Genomic DNA, 26,494 nt, shown 5'->3' on the forward strand with positions numbered 1-26,494 from the left:
TATACACGGTCAACATACATCATTTCTGCCACTGTAGGAACCTATATGGCATGCGGGTACCACAGCTAAGCAGGCAATGGGAGAAGTAGCACACATCACCTTATGCTTCCCATTGACTGTGAGTGCTCACACTTCACAAGACAACGCACTGGGATGAGCCAAGTGGTGGTAAATCAATTGTCTGTCTGAGGTGTGAGCTGGTTTTCTAAAAAAGCAGTCTTGCTCATTCGACCTGGTGTCAGCAGGAGACATAGCAGCAACAGCTCGAAGGCGAGGGAGGCCAGCCCCTGCTCCTCCAGCCCTCCTTGCTTAACTTTTAGTGATGTCTTTGGCTGCTCTTTTCCTTCACAATCCTGTTAGTGCAATTCAGGCAAGAGCCAACTCACTTGTACAGAGATTAATAAGGTAGGGATTTAACTCAGCTTTCATTTTAATGTAGCTTGCTCAAAGAAACAGAAGCGTATTGAATGAATTGCTGTGGTATTTTATTCAGAAGTGAGCTTCATCATGTAGCTGTAATCAACTCCCTCCATGCTGTAGGAAAGCAGCAGCTTTTCTTGGTATCTGGACAGCAGTTCCCTCTGCAAGGCTTGGCAGAAGCACTGGGAGCGGGGTTTGCCTACATGGAGCCTTGCATCACTGCAGCCCAGGGTACACACTGAGATGTGGGCAGGGCAGTCACAAGCTACAGACCATTTTCTGCAGAGGTTTGAGCTAATTACCACTTAAAAAACTGCTGGCACATGAGGGAACATAAAAACATAAAAGAAAGGTTACACAAAGGCACGACACCAAACAGACAAATATGCTACTGCTAACACTTGAAGCCCTAAATTCTCTGAAACCAAATGCAGACCTATTGTTGTATTACTGGGGCAGATAAAAAATGCAAGAATTAGCAAAAGGATAAGCAACAAGATATGTGCAGCTCAGATACCTCTGAAGATATAGGACAGGGTGGGAAAGCATATATATGCGTATGTAACATTCTGGACAAACACAGATGCACATTAGTTAATCCTCTAACTGCAGCTGCCCCAATTACACACTGTATCTGGTTCAACATTCTTCAAGCACTGACTCTCATTTATAACAGTACATCTTCTTGCCTCGCAGTACAAATAAATGCACTGTTTCTAAGATATGCCCTTCTTCAAGTAGATCATTACTGATGTCTGACTTCTTGGGCTTCCTGATAAATTACCCTCTTCTTTCACCTCAAGCAGAAAATGCTCTTCCACCAATAATCTATGACTGTCAGTCTTGATTACTTGTAAACAGTGAAGCTCTTTGAATATTTCTGCTTGTGAAAAGCGTTCATTTTCTCACTCATGTCTCCCAGTGTGAAATGCTGGCAGACCTGACAGCTGTGCTTTATGTTATTTTATTAAAGTTGTTAGTGCTGGAGAATGGTCTACGTTTTTATCACTGCAATTCTTAAGGGAAAAGCAGTATTGTTTTATCACACATTCACATTGGGGAACCTTTGCTTCTCGCCCTTTGCTGCGGAGCCCAGAATTCACACTGCAGCAGGCTGTGGTGAACCCAGGTCCAGGACTGGTTGTTGCTTGAAACAACATCTGTATTGTAGTGTTTTCTACTTCTGTCATAACATCAGCAGAAAAGCAAGCTATGTTTGTTAACAGAGTACTAGCTCTGTTAAGTATTGGGGGAAAAAGGCTTTTATGCTAATTAACACTATTGTCACTCTCCATGAATATTTACTGTTGATACTTAAGAGTTTATAACCTGCAACACATTTAACTACAAGAAAATTCATAGTGGTAGAGAGTAATTACACCAAACCACCCCAACACAACAAAACCCAACTGCCACATCAGTTACATGATACAACACTGACAAAGCCCACAGCTGAAAAACAGAAAAAGGAACTAATATTTGCCAGCAGTTTGGATCAGATATCAGGCATTACCCTGCTGGCATTGTTTGTTCATATCAGTACTCCTTTGGATACTGTCATGACCTGCTCGAAAGGGGCATCATTTTGTTACTGAAATCCCACATTTGGGTGAAATCTGCAAAATAATATTTCAGCACCACATTAATGTGTGAACTGTAAGAAAGAGGAAAGCCCCATTTCCTCTCTCCATCATCAACCCGTTTCCAGATACTGCAGGCAGAAAGGGTTGCTGCACGTATCTCTTCCTCCAGCACCCATGGCTCCTCAGCCATTTGGTGATATTAAGGACCTCTATGCTGATTTCCTCTTGTTCTGCCTTAACTTAATTTCTGAATGGCTTGCTTTGCCCTTTTCTCCTTGGGCTTGTCCTGGCTCTTTTCCCTCAGTGCTTTCTTTCTCTTTTTATTTAGCTTACATCCTCCTGGTAAGACTTCATTTTCACCTCTCCCCGTAATGTAATTAACTGTGACTGTCATTGCTATCATCTGCAACTCCTGCTACGCTGTACCCTTTCCCCAACCTCTGCCGTCTTCCCAAAGGGAGCAGGGAGCCTCTGCTGGTCTGTGCCTCCTGTCTCCATCCCAAATAAGTTTGGTGGGTTGTGGTTTAAATCTTAACTCAACAAGCAATCTAAAATGAAAGCATGATGGGCACAACAGTGCTTCCAGCCCAGGGCATGCCCTGCTCCCTGCCTGAGCAGCCCCAGCAGTTGGGAGCTTTCTGCATCTTTGGGCCTGCCTCCATATTTAATTGCTGCTACAAGAGTGCTGTAATTTACTTGCTTTATTTTCCAGTAAACACTGGGGAAAAAAAATTTAAAAAGTCACATCTTATAACTAAATTTCTCATTGCCAATTTTGTTTAAGAATCTGTTACATCAGTATCTGCACGTGCATGAAACAAAGCTCTGATTTGGGGGTATTAGTTACTTGCTGCATCACATACCAGTTACTTAAGGAAATGAAGAAGAAATCCAAGACATCTGCATTCCTGCATCGGTGGCTATTATTTATTTTTAAAACTATTTCCTGGAAAAATCCTTCTACAGTTATCTCACCACTTCATGAAACGCACTGCTGCCTCAGCTCCCGATGTTATCCCTGCAAAGAATACCTTCCATAGGAAATCTCTGTTCATCAAAGCCACATTTTAAAGAAGGTGTTTACTTCTACTTCTTATCGAATCGTTGTCATAATGGCTGTAAATATATATATATATACGGTTTTATTGTTCTGCTTTGGGGAAAGACTTGAACCTCGTACTTCACATGGACATGAGTAACCATGTGCTTTTTAGCAAATCACTTAAATGAAAAGAATGTTGTGGAAAGACAGAAAGGTTAAGTAAAAACCCTGAGCGCATGTGCTCAAGTGCTTTGCTAAAATACACACTGCAAGGGCAAGTTGCTAACAATTCTGTAAAAAACAAACAAAAAAGAAAGACAAGGAAAAAATAGAAAAGGTATCCTGAGCAATTTCTTTTTTAAAGGATAAGAGACAAAAATCAACCACAAGCAGAATGATGGCTGTACAGAAAATACATTTGCTGTTCAGAGAAATACACAGATTGTACTCTGAAGAGCTGAAATCTTGATGGACTTCCAGTTTGGCTCCATCTGAGATAAAATTCTTGGAAAGAGAGTACATTACAAAGGAGATACTTGAAGGAATATCCACCAGGGTTATAAGTCCTGCCAAAGACTTGGAGAACTGCTATTTGCAGTCTGATATGAATCCAGGCAAAAAACCATGAATGTGTTTGGCTGCAATTTCACTATGTTTTTAAGTAGAAAAAGTTGCCCGTTATCCTTCCAGGTAGCAGATAATGTCACCAGTTATACGCCTGGAAAGATGAGGTAAGAGGGATGGGGGGAGGACTTCCTAAAAGCATTTCCTAGTGAGAACTGTCTACAAGAGAGATGTTTTGCACAGTGTCCTGGGTAAGAAATGGCAATGTCATCAACGTGGTAATGCTGAAGGAAACGTTATACTGTGTGCACAGCTTGCCATGCAACATTACTCATTTGGAAAAAGGCTATTTTTAATCAAGAAAAAGCACTTTAATCAAGGATAGAGTCAGTGATTCAAAAATTTCATGCAGGTGCATGTATTACTTGACTGAAAGCATTTTCCCCAAAGGTCAGAGCTGCAGGGAGATGTGCATGTCCTATTCCAGCAGTGGAGATAACCTCAGGGTGCCCATATCAGCCTGATGTATTCTGGCTCTTGGCTCAGGGAGCCTCAAAGTCAGAACTCCCCTTGCTAATCCTCTTAACTTTAAACAAATATTTGCCATACCTTAGGCACACTCAGTAAGATTCATGGCATGCCAAAGACGACACATTTGTGTTAGGGAGGTTGATTCAATTTTCCTTTGTATTTTTCCACCTGCACAAAAGAAATCAGCTGCAGGTCCTACCGCATACGCAGAGCTGGCTCAGCACACAGCAGGGACACGAGCATGTCCCCAACTCCTGGGGAGCCCTTCCCTCCTCCTCACATCCCTGGGAGCTGCAGGAAGAGCTCACAACGGCCAGAACAGAGAACAGATTTCTGCTTGGCAGGTGAATGAGCGTACTCCAACCCAACAGCTCCTATTGAGCAAACCTCCCCGCCTCTCCTCCCCACCTCCCAGCCCCACAACTCTCTGAAATTAAAAAACAACATTCAATCAGTGCTTCCTGGAGTAGCTTGTACTCTGAGTCACTCTCTCTACTGACTGCAGGAAGATTTTAAGATTTCAAATGTCAGAACTGACACATGCTGCACGCTGGAGGCAAACCCCTGCAGTTCCAAAGCCTGCTTATGTGTGTTTCCAGGAGCACCCAGGGACCCCTTGCCTGCCAGCAGACCTCCCTAGGACAGGGCTGTCCGCCTTCTGCTGGATGCAGCTCCATCCCCAGGATGCCTTTTTCCTCCCAGGCACCCCTCTGATGCTTCTTTAGCTTTCAGCCTGGCACACACAAGGCTACCTTGCCTCCAAGATTGCCTCCCCGGGATTTAAGTGGCCAATACCATCCAGTAAGTAGGCACTAAAATAGGTTGAGGAATAAATTGCTCTCATTTAACATTCACTCTGAAAAATATGGCTGCATTTATTATGCAGTATATTGTTTTATATACTGTTTTGTTATAATAAGTCATGTTTAAAATGTCATGACATTTAAATCAACAGCAATAAGAGGGAAATACTGAAAAAGAACAAGATCAAAAAGGATTTGAAAAAATCCTAGCAAAATGTTATGGGCCAAACTCCACAGTTACAGTAAAAATAAAGTGGTTGTTCCTAGGTGTGGTGGGCAGAGAGGTGCCACCACCATTGGGGTTGGCTATGGCCAAGGGACTCGGGCACTTGAGGCAATGCCATCACAGTGCTCTGTGTCCCCCCCCGCATGGTTATAGTTTCTCTGGGCTATCGAGCCACCACAGTACCCTGAGTATGTCCTTAGAACTTGATAATGCCATTTGTCTCAGTGAAGAGACTTATTTCAATGCCTGTGATAAGTTATATGAATGAACTTTATATAATATAGTATAAAAGCTTACTTTAATGTGGCTTCATAGCCTTTGAGGAAACACAGAGCCTGTCAACCACTGATGATTTACATGCATAATGGCAGATTTTCACCACAAAGACTTTGATGTTAAAAAGAAAATAACTTGGATCAGAGGAGCTACTGTGTTACTGCAGATTTTGTGCTCATCTTTCTCTCAGGTCTGAACCCGTATGGAGCATCCCTCACTGCTGCCTCTGTGCATCCTCACCCCCTGCCAAGGGGAAAAACAACAACAACTGCAACAACAAAACAGATGGTGATGCAACGAAACATTAAACCCAATCCCAATACCTGAGCCATACCATGAATATTTCACTGAGGCAGAGGGTAGAAAAGACAACAAAATGATCTTTTCTAGCATCTTAAGGGATATCTAACCTTGTAATTGCTATGGACACAGAGGACACACAAGATGGAGACTAAGACTACTTAAAAGCTGTGTGTATTTTCTAAAAATTAGTAACTCAATGTTCCCATTACAACCTGCCAATATGAATGACATTTACTCTTGCTCTGAGGAATGAAAGAAACTGTAAGAGACAGACTGCATTAAGAATCTATTGATATTCCACTGACCTAGTGCCATATGAACCAGACAAGTTTTGTCAAGGGCAAATGCCCCAGAGTCTGAAAATTCATTTCTTAAAGTAGCAGGAAAGGAAAAAAGAAATATATACGTATCTTCAGTGTCTAGAATACTTATAAAATCAAGTGTAGGCTTGCATTGTCCTGATACTGCAACAGCAGCATATGGCAGTAGACCCAGATACGTGAACAGAACTGAAGATATCAGATGGTCAATCACCTCTTCCAGTTTTCCAAGCAAGTCAGTACTGCCATAAAGCTTAAACGGGATGTTCCCTTAAGAGATATTGTGGGTTTTAACCTAGTTTATTTTTCTCTTACTACACAAACTTCACAAAGCTAAGTTATCCATAGTCTAAGACTTTGCAAGGGATGGATGCAGAAGGCACGAGCTGTGCAGGAGGTTCCCATGGCGCCTTGTACTGGTGGGGCACCCAGAACAAAGAAACTGAAAGGAGAGTGAGAAACGACTCAGTACTGTCCAGGCAGGCTTCTTCATCCCTCAAGATAAACCTCTTAACTCATACACTAAATCAAATGAGAACAAAAAGTCACAGACAAGGGACGCAACACAGAAGCAACACAAGAACCCCTGTTTTGTTTTTTTTCCTTTGTGAAGCTGAGCCTGGGATAGCAGTGGCTTTTTCAAGGGAGCACAGGCTGCCTTCATTCGAGGAGGAGGAATATATTTGCTCCTCTTTCAAGCTGTAATGCTGGCCCTTCTGTTCAAATTCTTTTTCTGGGGGGTAAGACAGCTATACCCACGTGAGGCCCACGCTGAAGAGTGGGGATGGCATTATAGCCTGGGAATATAACATTCTGTAATAGATTTCAGTGAATGGACTGAATTTGGGGAAAATTAATTTTAGCTGGATACATTGTGCAGTTAATTAAGGCTGATAGCTTCCACTAGAAGAAAGGAGTTTTTGATGAAAATACATTGAAAAATCTTATTAAACTGCCCAGTAAAAAGTCAGTTGCCATAGCCTGTGCTGCATCTTCACAGACACCTCCATGTTTCTATACAAAAATCCTGTACTGATACCATTTGCATAACAATATTTAATATGCAGATTTGAGTATCATTGCTTTTGGACAGAATTAATGTTCTGACCTTTGAGCACACCCATTTTAGAAATATTCATCTTGAAAACTCGCCGGAACTTATTAGCAGCATTGGTGTAAGTTCTGCTCCTGGGAGCCTCATGGATGAGGTGGTCACATAAACATGAAAAGGTAGAAGGCAGAGAGGACGTGAAGATGGGAAAAGCAACCAAAATATTCCCACTTTTAAGAGATGAAGTAACTTTTTGTTTTCAGTTCATTTTGTTCATGCCTTAGGAAATGATGAGATCAACAGAAATGAAAGCAATTTCCAGCCAAAATGAACATAGTTCATGGCTCAACTGAGAAGAGGTGGCATATTTTTCCAAGAGCTCAACTCCAATACTCGCAGATCAAATACCCTGAGAACAGACCTAGCATGGGCTTGCATCATGTCAGTTTGCCAGTCTGGGAATTTGCAGGTTTTCTACTTGTTCCTGAGGAACCAATTGGGAAAACAGGTTGTACTGCCACATCACGTGGTGGACTTGCAAAATCATTTTATTCATTTAGATACAACTCAAAGCCAGGCCAGGGTATCTTGGTAGCAGAACTACTACAGAAGGCCTACCACTCCATTCCTCTCTCCCATAAGCCTTTCACTTTTTTAGCTAGCCTTAAATCAGAATTCCCAGGAGGCATATTCTGTGTTCACAGGGCTTATCCTGTGCGTGTACTGATGTGTACAAAGGTGCCCAAGCTTTCCTCATTCACACCCGTAAGCATTATTACATTACATTTAATTGCAGAAGACATTGTCTTAACAGCTTTATTTCTTATATGACATCTTGTGAATTGCCTTTAAGAAAAGCCATTTACAAGACTTCTATATATATGTAAACTAGTATTCTGATGTCACATTCTTGTTTGCACGTAACCTTGTAGTCACGTCAGCTAATCAAAATGCAAAAAGCAAGTGGCCCTTCACAGGCTTCAGTTAGGAAACAGTAGCATGGGTTTTCATAAAACAAAAGTGTTTGACTGATACTGTGTAAAATCTGTTCTGCTGGAAAACCGGCATCTTGCCCATCATCTCCTACAAAGTTCAGTATTTTTGTCAGTGCTCATCTCCTTGACTTCTTAATTGTCTGTGCTCACTGACTGTATCAAATGGAGTTTTCCTTTGCCTTTGCTCACTATGTATTACATCTTTTAATCGGTATATATAATTACTTACCACAATCTGCCATGCCAGATTTTCTAAGCATTAGTCTAATTAACTTAAGCTTGATAATTATGTTTCAGATATCATAACAGTACACACAGAACTTGCAGATTATGCTGTTAGCTTAGCTGTTTCTGATAACGATTTTCTCCTATTCTTATTTTCACTTTTCTTTTTGTACAGGGTGGGAGCACAGGGGGGAATAAAAGCTGCTACTCTGTTAAAGCAACTGGAGGTTTCCATAAAAGCAAAATCAGGCTGTTTATAATAACAAGTCATCAAATAAGGCAACACAAATGAGAACAAATCCAAAAGGCCAGGATTTCATCTACTTATAAAAGTAGAACGTCAGTGAAAGAAGAAACCTGAGCTTCCAACAGCACAAATCATAGAGGATTCAGACACAGTCTTGCAGTACTTACTGGCCAATTACAGAAGTACTCAGACTTTCCACAGGTCTCCAGCCTAAGCTATTCTAATTATACGCCTGTTGGCGACAGCATGCCACCAGGGAGGCAATAAATAAGTGATAACATGCATGGGACCTGGCACACATACCTAGGCAGCACAGAAAGATCATCCCTCACAAAGTGATGTGGGCCATCTGGGCACATGAAATATGCAAGCCTGAGACCCCAAGTAACAGTAAATAGATGGAGAGAACACTTATGTCACAGTAATAGAGGAAAACAAAAGAAATCAGTAAGAGGTTATGGATTTTTATTTGGCTTTTTGGTGCAATACTTCTGTCCAATTTACTTTTTTTTTTTTTTTTTTTAAACCTTTTGAGCCCATCTGCTTGAACTGCTTGAGTGCAGCGGTTGAAAGAAGCTGCCATGCCTATTCAGAGAACCACACTGAGGACATTGCATTTATTCTGAAGTTACTGGCAAGGATTTCATCAGCTACAAAACACTGGACCACTCCTATTTTTAATGCAGACTTAATAGATATGGAGAGGACAGAAACATGCTGTTCCTCTTCCAAAGGTTCCTCATTCCAGCCCTTATTTTCAGGTGCCTGAAGGGCTGTTACCCTTGACAGAAAAATTACCAGCAGTCAAGGAAGTAATCAGAGTAGCCAGTCCATAAATAAGCATAGCATAAATCTGAATATTAGTAATTAGCATTTGATTCAATCAGACCAGAAGTGTTAGACCACTGTAGCAGCAATTCCTTATAGGAAACTATTTAACGTTCCAATTACCTTTAATGAATTAACCTCAAAGCATGGCTGAGGTGCAACATCCTAAGAATCCCTTTACTCATCTGCAGTCCACTTGCAACTAATTTCCCTTCACAACCCTACCTCAATTAACATTTTTCTGTATTTCATACATGAGTAACTGCAGTACTGAAATATGCAATCCTTTCCCAAATTTAATAGCTGAGATACCTTAATTTTGATTCTACAAATGAAGGAAAATCATTTCCTGCTACTATCTCAAACCAATTAATTTTTTTTTTCTTTTCTTTCTTTCTTTTTTTTTTTTTTTTTTTACTGACTTTGCACCTGCTACGTATGTATGAACCAAAAAGGTCCTACATTTTTCACATCATAATTGCTCGGGAATGATCTGTTGGGCAGCACTCCGAAGGCAAAGGACTTAAAAATCAGCAGATTCTTAAAGTTTACTTTATTTTCCATCACTACAATTTTTAAAGAATGTTTTATAGTAAGAAAGAAAAGCTCAATTGGCATAATTTTAAACTATCTGAATTTTAAAGTCTTGAGAAATGTAATAATCCAGGAAGGAAACAAGAATACACTCTTACTGGCCAGTGTACAACTGTAGTGACATAATTAAATAAAATCACTTGAAAATAGAGATCACTTATATAATAACATAAAGTGCATTATGTAGCATGGGTAGAATGAGGGACAGCTAACTGCATGAGCTCAGAGTTCTCAAATGCCCCTAAAAGAGGCAAATACGCTCCCAGTCTTAACCTGCCTACGCAGCAGGGCAGCAGCTGGACCTCATGACCCTTCCCCATTCTTGTTGTATGGTGAGGAAGCTCCTGCTTTGTGCCATGGTTGTGGCAAAAGGAGCAGCATTCTCTAACAGATTACAAATCTGACATTATTTTCCTTTTCACTGTATGTTTGCAGCATTATTTTAGCATTAAGAAAATGAACACATATGCAGATAACAGCATCCACACAGCAATATGGCATAGCTGTTTTGCTTCTTACAAGCATCCAATTTAACTTTATCATCAAATACCACACAGTGTTTCTCTCTTTGCTGATTTTAACCTCTGTTTACAGCTAGGCATTGTGTGCTGTGCACATCAACTAGTGCTCACTATGGAGGAGAGCATTAACAGTAGAAAGACACACAGTGACACAGTACATGAGTTCTTTTTTCAGGACTGTTGGATTTTGTTCCCCATCTGACACACCCACGTGATGCCACAGAGCTTCACTGCCACTTCTCTGAGCTACTAATGGCACGATGAAGTGACACAGATAGGGACACAGACATAATAGTGCTTGTCCACACAGCTACATAAACACACTGTATTTTGTATGCTAATTTCTATAACAAATAGAGATATGCTTGGCCTATTTGCTTACACGAACAAATCCGTGCCCTAAAAGATGATGTTCTCATTAAATGGAGTTGCATGCCCAAATCTTATAAGTGCTGTTTACTTCGCTGGCAGCACAGCCAGCATGCTACAGAGCATAAATCTTTCACTACTGCCACTCACACTGAGAGAACCCCATAGTGAATTCTGGACGCTTAAAAAAATTAAATAATCCAGTAAGAGGAGAATATATATTAATAATCAATAACTGCATAATTTAGCTAACATTGTGAACACTTTCTCTCCAACCCTTTAACTGCTTGCAGAGAATAGCAGATATCGTAACATTTTACCCTCAACTTAGAGCTTAGTTTTTTAATCCAACTTTTTTTTTTTTTTTTTTTTAACAGTATGTTTCACTTGGGATTAAAAAATAAATAGTAATGAAAAATAGAATTGTGGATTATTTTGTGGTGGAAAAGACCTTACAGACCATCCAGTTCCAACTTTCTGACACAAGCAGGGCTACTGCCTACCAGATCATGTTCCCCAAAGTCCCATCCAGCCCAGTCAGGGATGGGGCACCCACAGCTCCCTGGGCAGCCTATGCCAATGCCTCACTGCCCTCGTAAAGAATTTGTTGCTCATGTTAAATCTAAACCTACCCTCTTTTAGTTTAAAGCCCTTACACCCCTATCAACTACAGTGCTGGATAAAAATAAACTCTTTGGTATCATCCTCTTGCCATTACTTCTGTTTTTAAGCAATACCACACTGCATTTATGCATGAAAGCTGTTCTTATTTCAAGGACTGTTTCAGTGTTCTACTGACGCTGTTTGTCATACATTCATTTCCTGTAATGGTTCTGGCCCACTCACCAAGAAGGGGAGAAATTCTTTACATCTAGTGGGCACTTTTATATCTCTGGGCAATTGTCCAGGGCCAGGCCTTTGTCTGATGCTCTACCTGAGCTGATGCACCCTCCTGACCCCTCTGCATCTCCCTACAACACCAGAGCCAGCCAGGCCAGCCTTGCTTCCAGGAAAGTGCTTGTAAGTCCACCAGCTGCCTTACAGATCAACTGAACCCAGAGGGCGGCAGGCTGCCATCTCCTATCAGTTTACTGGCACTGCTATCTGAATTGATATATAAATATATTTTAAGGCTGTGCTCTAGATGAAAGTACCAAGCATCTATAGACATTTCAGGAAATAGCCCTGAGAACATCAGAAGAGCTACAAATACTGTTAGGGATTATCTCCATGACATGGATCAAGTCAAGGGTTTCCATCTTTCTGCCTCATCTCTGGGATTTGGGGGCATCAGTAAAAATTTGGATAAATGCTACTGGAAAAAATAGTTTGAGTTCATACCTGAAAAATATCTGCTGAAAACTAGCATGGTGAACCATCCTGGGTTCAATCTCTAATAATGAGACAAATGTTGAGAATTATCTAAAGAAAACAAAGTAGGTTTTACCAGCTTACTACAATAAGCTTATCAGATGAACACAGATTTTGTGCTGATTCTGCTACCAGTAGGAACAGGTCATTACCCCACAACTTGAACAAGAAAAAAGGAGGACATTTTCTCTAGATAACAACAATTTTGTGAGTGAAACTGAGTCTCTCATGCCCCAGTTCAGAAAGGTATTTAAGTTCTCTCTCAACACTGAGTGCATCTGAGATCCATTTCAGCTCACCTAGGTTGATCACTTAAACACCAGAATGAGATTGCACTTAATGCCAACAGACACCTGTGTAATTAAACACACACACACTTGAGAATGACACGCAGAGCTGGATGTGTTTTACTCACTACCCGCCTTTGAAGATAAGAATTCTTTCTTTAATTAAAGTGAGGGAAGATGTCTGGATGCTCACACATTATGGCAGTGAGAGCAGTACAGGAAGAGAGATTAAGTCATGCTATGAGTCAGAAAACTCTGCAGAGCCGGATTAAAACCATGGTAATAATTATGACAAATCAGTTGAAATTATTGCAGAAAATGTTATCTGCCAGCTCAAAGCTGAACATTCTGACAAATTTTAGGAAAACAACATTTTTCCTTCACTCTTGGCATCTCCTCCTGCATCTTCAGGAGCATTTACTGTTACAACACTCAGTTTTTCAATGCCATTATCCAACCATGGCTATGGAACATCTGGTATTATTTGTAGTATTCTTGTGCCTCAACACAGTAAATACATATGGCACCTAAGGGGTAAAAAGAGACATTGCAAGAGAGGATCACATGTAGTGACTACTCATAGTGTCATTCTTATCCATTAGCATTGTCTTTTGACCCACTGTGATAATTGGGGTCTGCAGGTCTTCCATAATTGCAAGCTCAGCATGAGAAAATGCAAGGTTTTGACCAATAGTCTGAAAATGTCATAATTTTTGTTGATACAAACAGTGCAGAAGAGGAGGAGCATGAATTCATCCAAACAAGAGAGCTTTGTAATCTCAGACTCACAGCTAACACAATAAAATACAGAGAATTCATCATCAGTACATTGGCAATTACCCTGAATTGGTGAAAAGAATAATATCTACTCCAATGCTTCCATCTCACATTGGAGATCCAAAGTATGTCAGCCCTTCCCTACTTCGTTTTTCCATTTTCCATTATATTCTTTCATGTCCACTTAATCTGATACCCAACCTAACACTCCACAGCATCTAGCTCAACCAAAGGCAATGTCTAATTCAAAATGATCAAAGCCCTAACCAAGCATATGCTCAAAATCTGGAGAAGCAAACCAGAGCCCAGAGAGGTTGAACTCTGGAACTGCCATATCCTGCCATGAAAGTGGGAAAAAACACAAATAACTACAGGATGGCAGGCAAGGAAGAATGATCAGACAACAGCTGTGGGAAGGGTCTGGGGATTCCAATGAAGAAAACAAATTGGGCAGAATCAATTCATGGTGTCCACAGCACAATTTCTCCTAACAGTGTTTCAATGGCATATTCAAATGGAAGTTCCATACACCACTTAATATTGATGTCAGAAGTGACATGTGGAGCTAATTAGATATATTTATCTGCAGGGAGGGGTATGTGCTTCCATTTCTGCCTAACACTTTAAAGCTGAAGGACCCTGTTCCTTCTACACGTCTGCAAAGGCAGCGGCCTTTTGCAATACCTAGAGGTCATATTTGTAATAAAGCTTAGAATTAAAAAAAAAAAAAAAGATGCATTTGCATTCTCCCCCCAGCATTCACTTCTGCATTAGATCAGCCCTTGGCTGCTTCAGCAAAGAATGAAATTACAGCAGGGCTTGGTGCAGAGCTGTGGATAAAGCAAGCAACCCCCATCCTGCCAGGCAGCTGCTGCACATATTTAAGCTACTGGTAACAGGAGGGCAGGCCACTTGCTGCTGGTTACTCTGCATTATCCAGGATAACCACCGGAGCCAGTGTGATGACTCTGGATTTGCAGAGGTGTAATGGGGCTTTGATCTAATGTCACAACAGGCAAAGGCAGCAAGTCAGCCCCATCAGCAGCAGAATTCGACCCAGCTGGGGTCTACTGCATTCGGTGGAAAAAATACCCATTGGCTTCAGTGGAAGTGAGTTCAGCATCTCAGTGCCAGCAGGGAAAAAAAGCTCAAAAGGTCACACAGAGAAAACAAAGGGGAAGTTGTTCCGAGGCACAGAGAGCTGCTTCCATTTTATTTTACTTTATTTTTCTGTTTGGGATTTCATATTGGTTTGTTTTTCAGCAGAGCAGTGCATCCCACCATCCAGCCTCCCCTAACTAACCAGGCAGGAGCATGATCTGTTTTAAAGAAAATCGTGGGTTTGTCTGCTGACAACTCAATATTTCACTGCATCGGGCCCTGTTTCTCATACTATTTTTTATTGATCAGAATACCTCAGGCTATTAAGTTTATTAATTAAATGATAATTTTTTTTTTCCTGGTGAGAATACAATGAGATAAATGTCTTACAAATAAACTCAGAGCTCGCAGGCTGAGTCATGTGGTGATTTAGAAGTCATTTATCTTTTTCTCTAACCCTCAGCAAAAAATAATCGTTGCCACAATGCTCTGCGAGTCTAATGTGACTGTGAAATGTGAAACATAAAGAGATATTTTTCATTTCCAGCACAATTATACTGAGCTTTTATGTGATACTAATTTGTAACTGCAATGCTAACAAGAGGATATGGATAGCTGTTAATACATTTAAGCACAGACTGCCACCCTACTGAAGCAGGGAGTGGTCTGACCCCATCAGCTGAAGACAACCCTTACAGAAGCTGAATTCAGACTCAAATGTCTGTATCTGTCAAAGACACACAAGTTTGCATATGCCTGAGTTTTCCAGCACTTCATTGCTGTTCTGAGCCAGCCTTGGGGTTGATAGGTGATGCTCTAAAGCTGAGAGACAGAAGCTCTTTGAAGAGCTTTCCTCAGTGCTGCTTTTCCCAGGCTGAGCTGCTGGAGAGCACTTCTGTGGCAAACAAGTATCTTTGACTCCATTGCCCACCCCAGAGCAAGCAAAGGAGCTGCTTGGGCACCCTGCTAGGTGTGCAGGGAAAACACCACGGTTCTTTGATCAAAGCCCCAGGCAAACCAGGTGCCAACTGACACCGGGTAGAAGGGCTCAGGGACAGAGGAAACTTGAAAAGCAAGAATACAGGTAGTCAGAAATGAAGAAAAAGGCACACCCTTCCTGGAAGGGTGAAAAAGGCTGACAGGAGCACAGAATTACACGTTCACATGCAAATGTATGTCAGCACCCACACGAGTGCTGTCCTTACAACGGGGCCACCTCCATTTAAATCTCTGCACTGCAAAGGCTGTGGGCAGCTTCTGCTTGTAATTACTTTTAATACATGGAACTGCTTTAAGTGTTTATAACACTAAATGTGTTTCAGAATCCTTTATTTTCTTTGTGTTTCATCAACATACTTGGATTTAAAGAGACTGTCATCAGGATGAACACATGGGGCAAGTTAACAGCTGAAAGCATCAGGAGAAGAATGCTAGAAGAGGGGAAAAAGTATGAACAGAGAGCAGCCTAAATAATTCATCTGAAACAGAACTTCTGCAGCCTGCCACAAGACAGACCAGCAGCAGCTGACATCTACTATATGCAATTTGGATGCCAGCCCATGGAGCATCCAGAGCACAGGGCAGCAGGAGAGCTGGGTCTGCAAAGATGTGCTTTACTATTCCCAGTGACAGCAGGTAAGAATGCAAATAGTGGACCTTAGTTTTTGTCCTACATATTTCAGGTTTTCTGTTTCTTCAAGAAGAATCTGCTACCTCATTCTTTGAAAGTGGCTTTGCTTACATCAAGAGACTAAGAAGCCTTCAAGATCTGACCTTTACAAGTTATGCCACTGGATCACCTGCACTTTGAATACAACATACCACAAACTAGTTTCTTTTCTCCAGCATTTGCTAATCTCTTAAGATACCATAGAAAACTCAGCATTGTTTACCACTGATGTTACCCATGGTTATGGGCAGGTCAGTTTGCAATGTCACATTCAAAACCAATATAAAATCACAGTGTAAAAGACATCTCACACTTGCTGCTCTACTCATCTGGCCCCAGAAGAGAAGATTTGCAGAAAGAATCAGAGGCACAAACAGCAAAGGCAGCGTTTGCAGACATGCACTTCTGGAAAAATGATGGCAAATGAATATAGACTAAGGCCTCTAATTTTTCATACCCCTTTCTGCAAGAAAAAAAACAGCTGCAACAGCACCAGCCTACAGGTGGTAAAGGGACATCTGCACTGCCTTGCAGTGACCTTGGGTGCTGCTCCAATAAAGTGGCCGACAGCAAGCTCCAGAGACCTCGCTGGCATCTTCAATAGAAAGTAGGGCACACCATCAGCAGCATGCACATGTGCACCAAACTGCTTTAGCCCTAAGCACAGATTCACTCTCCACAAACCCATCACTGTTGGGCCTCTGCTGGCAGCATACAGGAGGTCAGAAAGCTCTGTGCACTTTAACCCAGGCTCTCTCCATCAAAGTAACTCAGGGCTATTTCTTAGAAAATCCCATCCCACTCTCTGGAGCTGTTTACTTACAGTTCCAAATCAGCATCTGATACAAAATAAAAGAAGCATAAAGTGTCTGAAGAAATCGAGATCATGAATGCTCTGTGACAGCTACACCGAGAAGCAGTGCTGCTTCTTGGCATCTGAGTGCTAGTTTGTCAACCTTTGCTATTTAAGCAATTCACAGCCAATTTAATTAAAAATATAACAGATCTGAAAGCTGCTAAATTCTTGCAATGACTATCAGTCATTTGATAATGGTATGAGAAAGCCATCAGAAGGGAACTGTAAGCAAACTTTGTTGAGATTGAATAATAGGGGCATTACAGTTCTGGCCATTAATGTCGTGTTTTTTAAAAAAACCTCACTGTCCGTATCAACCTAAAAACTTGGCATTTTTATGTCAACACACTCATTTACAATCAAAATATATTTTTAGAAAAAGTACAGTACATTTAATGGTGACGAGCTGCCCATTTTGCATTCTGAATGCTAAAACAGCCTCTGCTGTGCTCACTTCATCATTTAGTTGATTTAATACAAAACTTCTTTTCCTTCCCTTTTCTACTTGTTGCTAACATGAATATCCGTATTCATTAGTAATCAAATACAATAGCAATTCTAACAGTGTTGCACAACTGAACTCTTTTTTTTTTTTTTTTTTTTATTACCAACACCCTCATGTTTAAATTATTTCCTTTAAATAGTTGTCTCTTTTTATTCTAGTTCAGCTCACAGGGGAAGTTCTGACTGTGACAGCTTGGGTGAAGGATGCCAAATTAAATAAGTGAACAAACCCAGAATCAACAGATACTGGTTTCATCATTAGAATAAAATCACATTCAGCCATATCCACAAGTTTGGGGTTGCTGCCAGGGAATACTGCAGGGAGAGAATCAGATGTGCTCCTCAGCTCAAACCACGTTCAAGTTCTTCTGACAGCTTAACACTCACACATCGATTAACTCAACTTCTGGGTACCAGACACAAGTGCATTCACAAGAGCAGATGTGAAAATGAAGCCTGCATGCCCATAAGCTGTGATAGATGGACTGCAAAGCTCTCCTGGTGAGGACTCGTACTTTCAAATTAGCCAAAAACATCTTTGAAAGAAAAGGGAAGACATAAACTCCTGGAGGCTTCTTTTGGTCACATAGCTCTGACATCAGAGATTGGTGACAACGATACTATGTCACACACAAATGTATATATATACATACTGCAAGACAAATCTAGATATATGAAAAACAAGAGCTAATAAATCTTGTTTTGGAGGTTAACCCCATGCAAAAAGTTCCTAATCTGTTTTGAAATTATTTTTATACATCTAAAAAGGAAAATTTTTTGTGATAAGAACTAGTCCAGATATTCTCTCTATAGAAGCATTGCAAAACTACAATATTTATATATAGTAGCAGATGCTGCTGTACAATATAATACAACTTTATATCATATACTGCCTTTCATACCAAATGCATTCCCAAGCACTGAGCAGAATTAAGTACAAGGAAGCAGTGGATGCTGGCAGTACACAGTATAAATTATAGAAACCAGTGGTGTAAAGACACTGTATGATGAATAAATTAAGGCACTGAGCCATAAGGCCAATAAAAGAGTGAGAAAAAATTAAGAGGCATATGCAGATGAGAAAACCTACTTTAAAAAAGACAAAAGTTGAAGAGATGGAGAGTTGATGAGGCAGAAAGTTACACAGAGGCTGCTCCAGATGGTAAAAACAGCAGCAAAGGAAGCAAAGGCCACCAAGAGTGGCACGACTATGTGCAAAGCAACACAAGGTGGCTGCAGAGTCTGGGGATGAAAAAAGGGAAAAAAAGAAGAAAAAAAAAGCAAAAAAGGAGATGTCTGCAATGCTGACTGTAGAAATAAGGAGGGATCCTGAAAATATAAAGATCAGGATCAGAATATTTGGAGTGCAAAGGCACCAAAGACTGTGGCTGTAAAAGCATCTTTCAGCTGTAGTGCTTGAGGGAGCCTCCCACCCTGCTGGCGGATTTGGAGATATGAAGTTTGGAAGGGAACACATTCCCACCTTGTCTGACAAATGTCAATTCACAGTTAGGGTACAGACACCTATATGAACCCAAACGAGTGACCAGGCACACAAGGAAATGCTTGTCTGTATCACAAATATGGAGTCAAAACCATTTGCCCAAGTACATGGTTGACCTGACACCCACACCACACATTATATGTTATATTCTCCCTTTGGGCTACAGGTATTTTATGTATGTGATGTCCTGCTACCCAAATAGTTTTGAGCACAGACTGAAATGATGCAACAGCAGCACCATATTGTTTAATATTTTCGAAAAGTCAAACACGACTGTGCTATGCTACACTGTTTTTAAAATATTAATAAACAAACATTAAACAAACTCCTTTTTAGCTCTCGGGCCTGAAGCTACAGTACACAGGCGGCAAGTTGGCATAGATGTGTTGGCCAGAGTTTACTCGGCTCTGAACTAAGTGGCAGAAGTGATGATAGTGTCATTTGAAGTCACCAAGCATACATATTTGTGGATCCCTTTCACTCTGACTGAGTTGTCAGTGTGAGAACAGTACTGAAAATAAACATCCCTCTGTCGACCTCCGCCGACAAGCCTGGGCAACCTTTAGGCTTTCAGACTAGCAAGGTCTAGTGCTCACACGTAGCTTCTGCCGTGGCATTTTCAAACAGAGAATGACAGCAGTGACATTTAAATCTTGTTCATCTCCTTTCCATATCCAGCTTTATCTCCTTGCTCATCATCTGTAGTCTCTGCCAGACTAGCCCCGAGACAGCCCCACTATATCAAATCAGGATATAGTCACGATGCTTATACAACATGGTCTTACACACCTCAGAAGACTAAAATACATAAATGCTGTGTTTAACATCCTGCAGATAGATCCAATAATACCATAAACGAAAAAGGAATTAAAAAGACTGTCTAGGAATAAGGTTAAATAAAGCAACTGCTTCTAAGATCAAGACCTAAGCCACTGAACTCCCACTACGTGGAATCTGTCACTCTGGCACATCTAGGCACACGGTGTGCAGAAATGAGCTCAATTCTTACGCAGAAACCTGGCAAATAACCTACTGGTAATTTAAAAGCCCCCAAGTGGGCACCTAGGAAAAGCCTGAGTTACTTACTGAATTAGTAGTGGGACTCTGTATGGTGGGTAAACATCCATCTCTCTGCTATCAGCTACAGAAAGCAGTAAACGTAAACTATCTGGCGTTCACAAGCAAAACAGCACAGAAAGAATTGAAGGCAGTATAGATTCACTTTTCCAACCGCCCCTTTTAACTTTTGGACTCAAACATTTCATTTTAACAACTCTGGCATTATCACCTGTTTGTGACCAACTCAGATAACAAGTAAATAATTCAAATTTTAGGTCAACTACTTATTTTATGCTCAGTTGTGAGGATGGTGTGTCATTCCAAAGTCCTTGTGATGCACAAGTGCTATATGCTGTATTCATACCAACGTGACGGTCTAGAATATGAGATGCAATAGGAATGGATGCACTAAGAAAAACAACAAGTCAAACAAATAATCAGCTGTGAGGCTGAAGGCAGGACTGTGCTGGTTTATATGAAATAGCCTTTGGAAAAATTTACATTATTTACCTGTGATCTAACTTGGCATTTAAGTAAATTTCAGTTAAATACTGACACATTCAGAGATACCACTCGTTTGTTTTGCTTCTACTTTTCAAATAAAATTCTCTGGAGTGGATCATTGGATTGATTATTTAATGGGCTAATGACTATTCTAGGGCTTTAAGGAGCATGCAAATGTCATGCATATCTGATACCTGTATATACACAGTATGAACACAGAAAAACCCCACGACCAGAAGATCGTATGGCTTCGCAATTAATTCAGCATAGTGTCAGTCACAATCCTTTGCTTGAAATCTCATGCTTGAGATGCTGGCTGCGATCCCCAGACTGAACAGGAGCTTGGGCTGTCAGAGCAATCTAGATATGAACCCTCTGAAAAGGATTAGGTCTTCCTCTGAGTGAAGGGCAAGAATGCAGTACAGTTCCTTATGAAACTTAGTAGTCTCTATAGAAAACTACAGGAAAAGCATAGCATCTATCAAATTTAGAAGCAAGATACAAGTGATAAGGGCTGGGCACATTCATAACTTGGAAAAAGAAATCATCAACCACAAATAATGCACTTTAGGTGACCTAGCTACATTTATTCAGTCTGACTGAGCAGAAAAAAGCGTTATTAAAAGAATTAACGCAACCCATCCTGAGATTTATTTGTACGGAACCAGCTGGTGGATGAGATCATGTAAGAATTGATTTTTCTGTCTTACTGAAAAAAAAAAAATAAGGTTAGGTAGAGACTAAAAATCATTATCTGAGGTGCCCAGAATGTCTTAAGCAAAACTAAATCACAGCTACAATTCTCTCAGTGCAAATATACAACTGAGCAAGATATGGTAAAAGTTAGGTTGTTCTAACGATGAAATTGCCAAATATGATCTATTTTTTAAAAAGTATATCATATTTTGAAGATGTTGGGACAAGCATTAATTCATTTACTAACTAGGTCAATAAAAATGTCTGTAGCCAAGAGCTCTATTAAAAGTCCATAATGTTACCTTAATGGAGGAAAACTAATAGAGTTCTTTTGGAAGTTGTCCATAAAATTAATATTGTAGAATTTTAGTGGATGTCTTAAACAGTTTAAATATACATTTTTATTAACAGACCTAATAAGAGAATTAAATTAAAATCATTACTTTCTGTAAGAGGAAGTATTTACATTTTCAGAATCTTAATGGAGCTTATTTCTTAAGAGAATTTCAGAACAATGCTCATTATTCAACACTATGAAGCAGGAATCAGCTAGCTGGCATCCATGCATAGAATATCTGCCAATTTGCAACTACTGCAGCACTCACTCGGAGCCACTCTGTCTAACCCACTTTGCATGGCAGCTGTCCAGGACCTCGACCTGCAATACAATCCACTTCCTTGTCAAGAGCCCTCCTTGGAAGGCATTAAATTCAGCCAGCAACCACGAAGCAAGAAATAAATAAAAACCTTGCTAATCCAGAAGGCAGACAACTTAGAACGGTCTTAAATCAGATATCAGCTCGTGGCACATTTCAGTGAGCACTGCACCATTCAAAGCCACATCCCTAGCTTATCCCAAGTTATGGTGTATTCCTTACTCTTGTGACTGCTTACTGATGGTCTGTGTGCATTTGCAGCTGAATGAAACCCATCTATTTCACCTAAACTGATTACTTGCTTGTAGGGCTACAGTATTCAACGGACAATGCAGATGAGCTCAGTGGGCACCTTAAAGGATTGTCATTGTTTAATCTAGACAGCTTTGGAGGTGCTGCAGAAGGCACATACTGCAAAAGGAGTTACAGCACTGGAGGCAAGATTTGGCAAAATATTTTGGCTCAGAGGACAGTGATGATCGTTGCACGTTGGAAGGGAAGTCCCACTCCGACATTACTTTCCTATTGAAATCTGTAGGCTTCAGTCTGCAAATGAACAACCTGATGAATTTCTGATGAAGTCACTGTGTATTTAATATCTAATTACCATACCTGGGCAATTGAAATTAATACTTTTGGAGCTTTAGTACCCTGTGACATTATCACAGGTGTCAGAGTACAATTTCTTGACATGTCAGAGTTGGTAGGAGGCGTTATTAGAGCACCAGTTTTGTACATCATGGTAACACATGTGCCTTCCGAAGTGATCAGAAACCCATGTCCTACTCACATCTTCCTCACTCCATCATACCAAAGTGAGGGGACTCAATGCAAAGAAAACACCAAATTACAGAATATTTATCACTGAGTAATCAACGCTGATAATCAGATCTTGCCTCTTGTTATCAGTGTTCAGTTGGAACAGACACTGGCAGGTCTATTATATCACACAGTAATTGCTACTAGCACTGGAAGATTTTCTTCCCCCCTGAAATGGCTTGCCAGATTGTTAAAGCCCTTCCAAGAAAGCTGGCAGCAATACAGCATTCATAGAGCAGACCAGATCATTGGAAACTATTTCAACCATCACACTACCGGACACATTAAAGGATCAGATCCAAAGGCCATAAAAGCTCCAGGAAACTTTTCATAGTCTATAATGAGGTTTGTATCAGGCTCCAAGTCCCAAATGGCTATCTAGTTTTGGTATTCATGTTTGTGAAAATTACAGAATGTCCTTTCATTCCAGAAGAATCTTATCAGAAAATTGATCTCTTTATATATAAGTCTTCATCCAAGGTAAAGTCCTTTCAGGAGTTTTATGGCTTCCTATCATTCTATTCAAAACCCTCTGGAAATCAGAAAATATGCTGATACTGTTTCTATGCAAAAAAAGAAACCCATATATGTAATTTGCATAATTCTCAAGTGTTTGTGAATATCAGTCATCTCTGGTTTCTTCAACAAAGGTGGCAAAGGTTAATAATAAACAGGTAAAAAATCACCCAGGATTACGGGATTATTTACAGAAGCACCTATCTGAAAGCCATCTCACTCATTTTCTTATTTATAAGACCTACCACTGTGATCTCTCTATGTATTTAAATTAAATTATCTAATGGAAATGTTATATATGAATAGCTCAGCAAGACACTGTATTGAAGCAACCCACCTTATTCCAAATAAAAGCTGATTGCTAGTTCTGGGCCTGTAAATGTGTCAGACAATAATTTTACTGCTTTGCAGGTAGCAGAACACCCAAGGTTCTTATTCCCAAATGGTGATTGAGTGATAGCTTTTAATATTGCCTAATGATCACAAACATGTGGAGTCTTGTGTTAACATCTGCTTTATGGGTAAAGTCGCACACTAGAACTACTCGCAAAACAAATAACCCCCTGCCCTCCAAAAGCTAGAATTAATAGAAAAAGCACATGCTCTTTTATCACCGAAGAAAAAGTAGCAGGAGATGCCGTAAATATTTCTAGGTATGTTTTATGTAATGTAACTAACTGAATAGACGACTTCATTTGGAGAGTTCCTAGGAGTCATGAGCTCTGAAGAGGGGGGAACAGTTTGTCAGGAGCATTGGAGGAGCCAAACAAGCACAGAACAAAACCCTTTGCTGCAGATAAAGAGAGCTTTGCCTGAGGACAAGCTTTTTGTCATGCCAACTCAGATGGTGCAAGGGTGCTTATCGCTGCCCTTACACACATGACCTAAGATGTATGTCTAAGCAGATGCTATCCCATTCCCAATGATAATTTAAGCATCTGTAGTTGGCTAATGACAGTCTGTGCACAGTGTCTGCACACAGAAGCATCCTGGAGCTGGAAAGGCATGGAAACACTTTGCAGAGTAGAACAGCAGCTCTGCTCAGGGCTGAGAGAGGATGGAAACAAGTTCCTGCATCCACAGCGTATCCCATCACATATCTCAGGCCAACTAACCCCTCTCGTTGGACTAAGAGGAAGTATTTAAGCTCTGCAAAAAACTGCTGCACTGCAGAGAGCGGAGAGGAATTCATTGTAATTGTAATTGTTCAAGAGACCACCATTTTGTGGGCATTTAGAGGGAATCATCGTGTGTACAAGAAATCCAGATGATGGATGAGACTGCAAGTCTGTTATCTATAACACTGATATGCAAGAAAGGAAATTCTCCTTTAGGCAGGGGTGTACAGAATGTTCACTGCATATACCCTGTACTCACTTAAGTCAGCAAAACCCTTGCACCTGTGGCACAGATGCACTGTAAAGACCCACCAAAACAAGCAAATTTCAGCACATCAGTATGAGTTGCCTGAGAGCTGTAATGAGCTACAGGCTCTGTGACCACTCCAAGCCCTCAAAGTAAACCATTCTGGTAGATGGTTCTATGAGAAACGAAGTGTGAATTATGACATAAATAATATGGAGACCAAACTTCACCATTGTGACATATAACATAACACAAGTCTACCTCTTTACCTGAAATAGCAGTACACACATGGTCTTTCACCTCAACAGCAACAAGCCCTTACTATTTATTGCTTTTCTGTAGAGATCAGATTTCACAAAATCTAAACATGCAATAGCTGAGATTTGGCTGAGATTCAGCATTTCCTTTCCCTAGACCCTAACATATGCATATATTACCTTTCACTCTCTCATCCCACAATTAATTGAAGAGACATATTTTAATAAACTGGCTAATTGAACAGAGCTAAGTTGCAAAATTTAAGAAATTTGCCACATTTATATACATAGTAATGAGATCAATTACTTTCAGCTCATGTAGACGTATTGAGAACTAATGAGGTACTTAAAACATGCATGCAGAAAGTCTACTTTCTATTTTCATGCTGTAACTTAGAGCTTGTTAGGGATTTAGCTCTTTATCAGTTTGAGCTATGGCACTTACGCTGATAGAAGGCCTGTTAGCTGTGGCTCCCTACTGCATTAAAAAGTCTTTTAATGCAGCTCTGTAGTGCCATATATCTCATTATAGCACAAAAGTGGGCAAACACTGAAGACCATGTTGCTGGAAAATACTTTGACAGAGTACACAGCAAGCAGAAAGCTTGCCCTTTGAAGGATAGCATCCACCTCACTTGTAATTTAGCTAAGTAATCCAGAGATCCTTATAATAAGAAAATCTTTATCATTCCCAAAGCTATTAAAAAAGACCTGCTAAGGTAAAGAGCCAACCAAGTTCTAGAACTGTTATCTTTATGGGTCACTTTAAACAACAGAATACTCTTTCTTCCAGTACAAAACACAGTGGTAATTTATCTCTTCAAAAAAATTGGACTGAGAGAACATCTACACACGCTACACTTCATGCACCAAGCTCTGGGTTATTGCCTGGGAAGCCAATTTTCAGGCAGTGATTTCAACATTGAGTAGAGCCCTGGATGCAGCTCCAGGCACATCCAAAGTTTCTCATTAAGTCAGACATGCAATGAAAACATTGGAAGTTGTTTAAGGGTGAGGAAGAAGGGATACAGATATTGTAAAGGTTCAAGAAAGAATACAAAAGTGTGAAGAGGCCTTAGGCTCTAGCACGGAGAACTGCAAGTGATGTCAGCCCAAACCAGTCTTACCTTACAGCATGCCCCTATGTGAACTTTCAACTGAAGCATGCTGGCCAAATTACACAGCTTTAAATTTTGATATTTAGGAGACTAAATCACTTTTTTTTTTTTTTTAATTAACTACACTTCTGACCATACACTGTCTGTTGTACCTCCAGGTACTTCCGTTCCATGGTCCAAATGTTAAATGACACCCCATGAATGCGACAGCCCTCAGACATCAAGCTGCTCTCCAGGTCAGCACATCCCTCCCTGATCAGGACTCCTTACCCAAAGAAGAAACGACTCTCTGAAAGCACAGCAAATCAGTTATCCTCCTGAATTACTCCAGCTGTGGTTGTAATCTCAGATCTGATACTTCCCATCTGCCCTCGTGTTTCAGCTAGAAAAGGAACAGACTCCCCTCCTAACCACATCTGTTCTGTGGGATTTAGCAGGCTTAGGGCAGCGCATCAGAGCTCCCAGTATACCAGTAAGAATCAGGAGCAAGCACATTTCTCTACAAGCCGTTCTTCCCCACGCTGGAAGACAAACTGC

At 40.5% G+C, this 26,494-nt stretch overlaps 2 protein-coding genes across 13 annotated transcripts in view; one reads left to right on the plus strand and one right to left on the minus strand.

The window, feature by feature from the left end:
• Positions 1-7,067, plus strand: part of LOC116237322 (uncharacterized) — a 227,617-nt gene extending 220,550 nt beyond the window's left edge. The window contains exon 17 of the mRNA XM_090148344.1: positions 5,636-7,067. The gene's annotated coding sequence lies outside the window, so the exon portion shown is untranslated. The remainder of the gene's footprint in view (positions 1-5,635) is intronic.
• The window catches only part of FHIT (fragile histidine triad diadenosine triphosphatase), a 511,778-nt gene that overhangs the window by 8,943 nt on the left and 476,341 nt on the right, over positions 1-26,494 (minus strand). The gene's annotated exons all lie outside the window — the stretch shown is intronic.

This window comes from Phasianus colchicus, chromosome 11, assembly GCF_987193195.1.
Source record: "Phasianus colchicus chromosome 11, bPhaCol1.hap1.1, whole genome shotgun sequence".
In the NCBI taxonomy this organism is placed as follows: Eukaryota; Metazoa; Chordata; class Aves; order Galliformes; family Phasianidae; genus Phasianus; species Phasianus colchicus.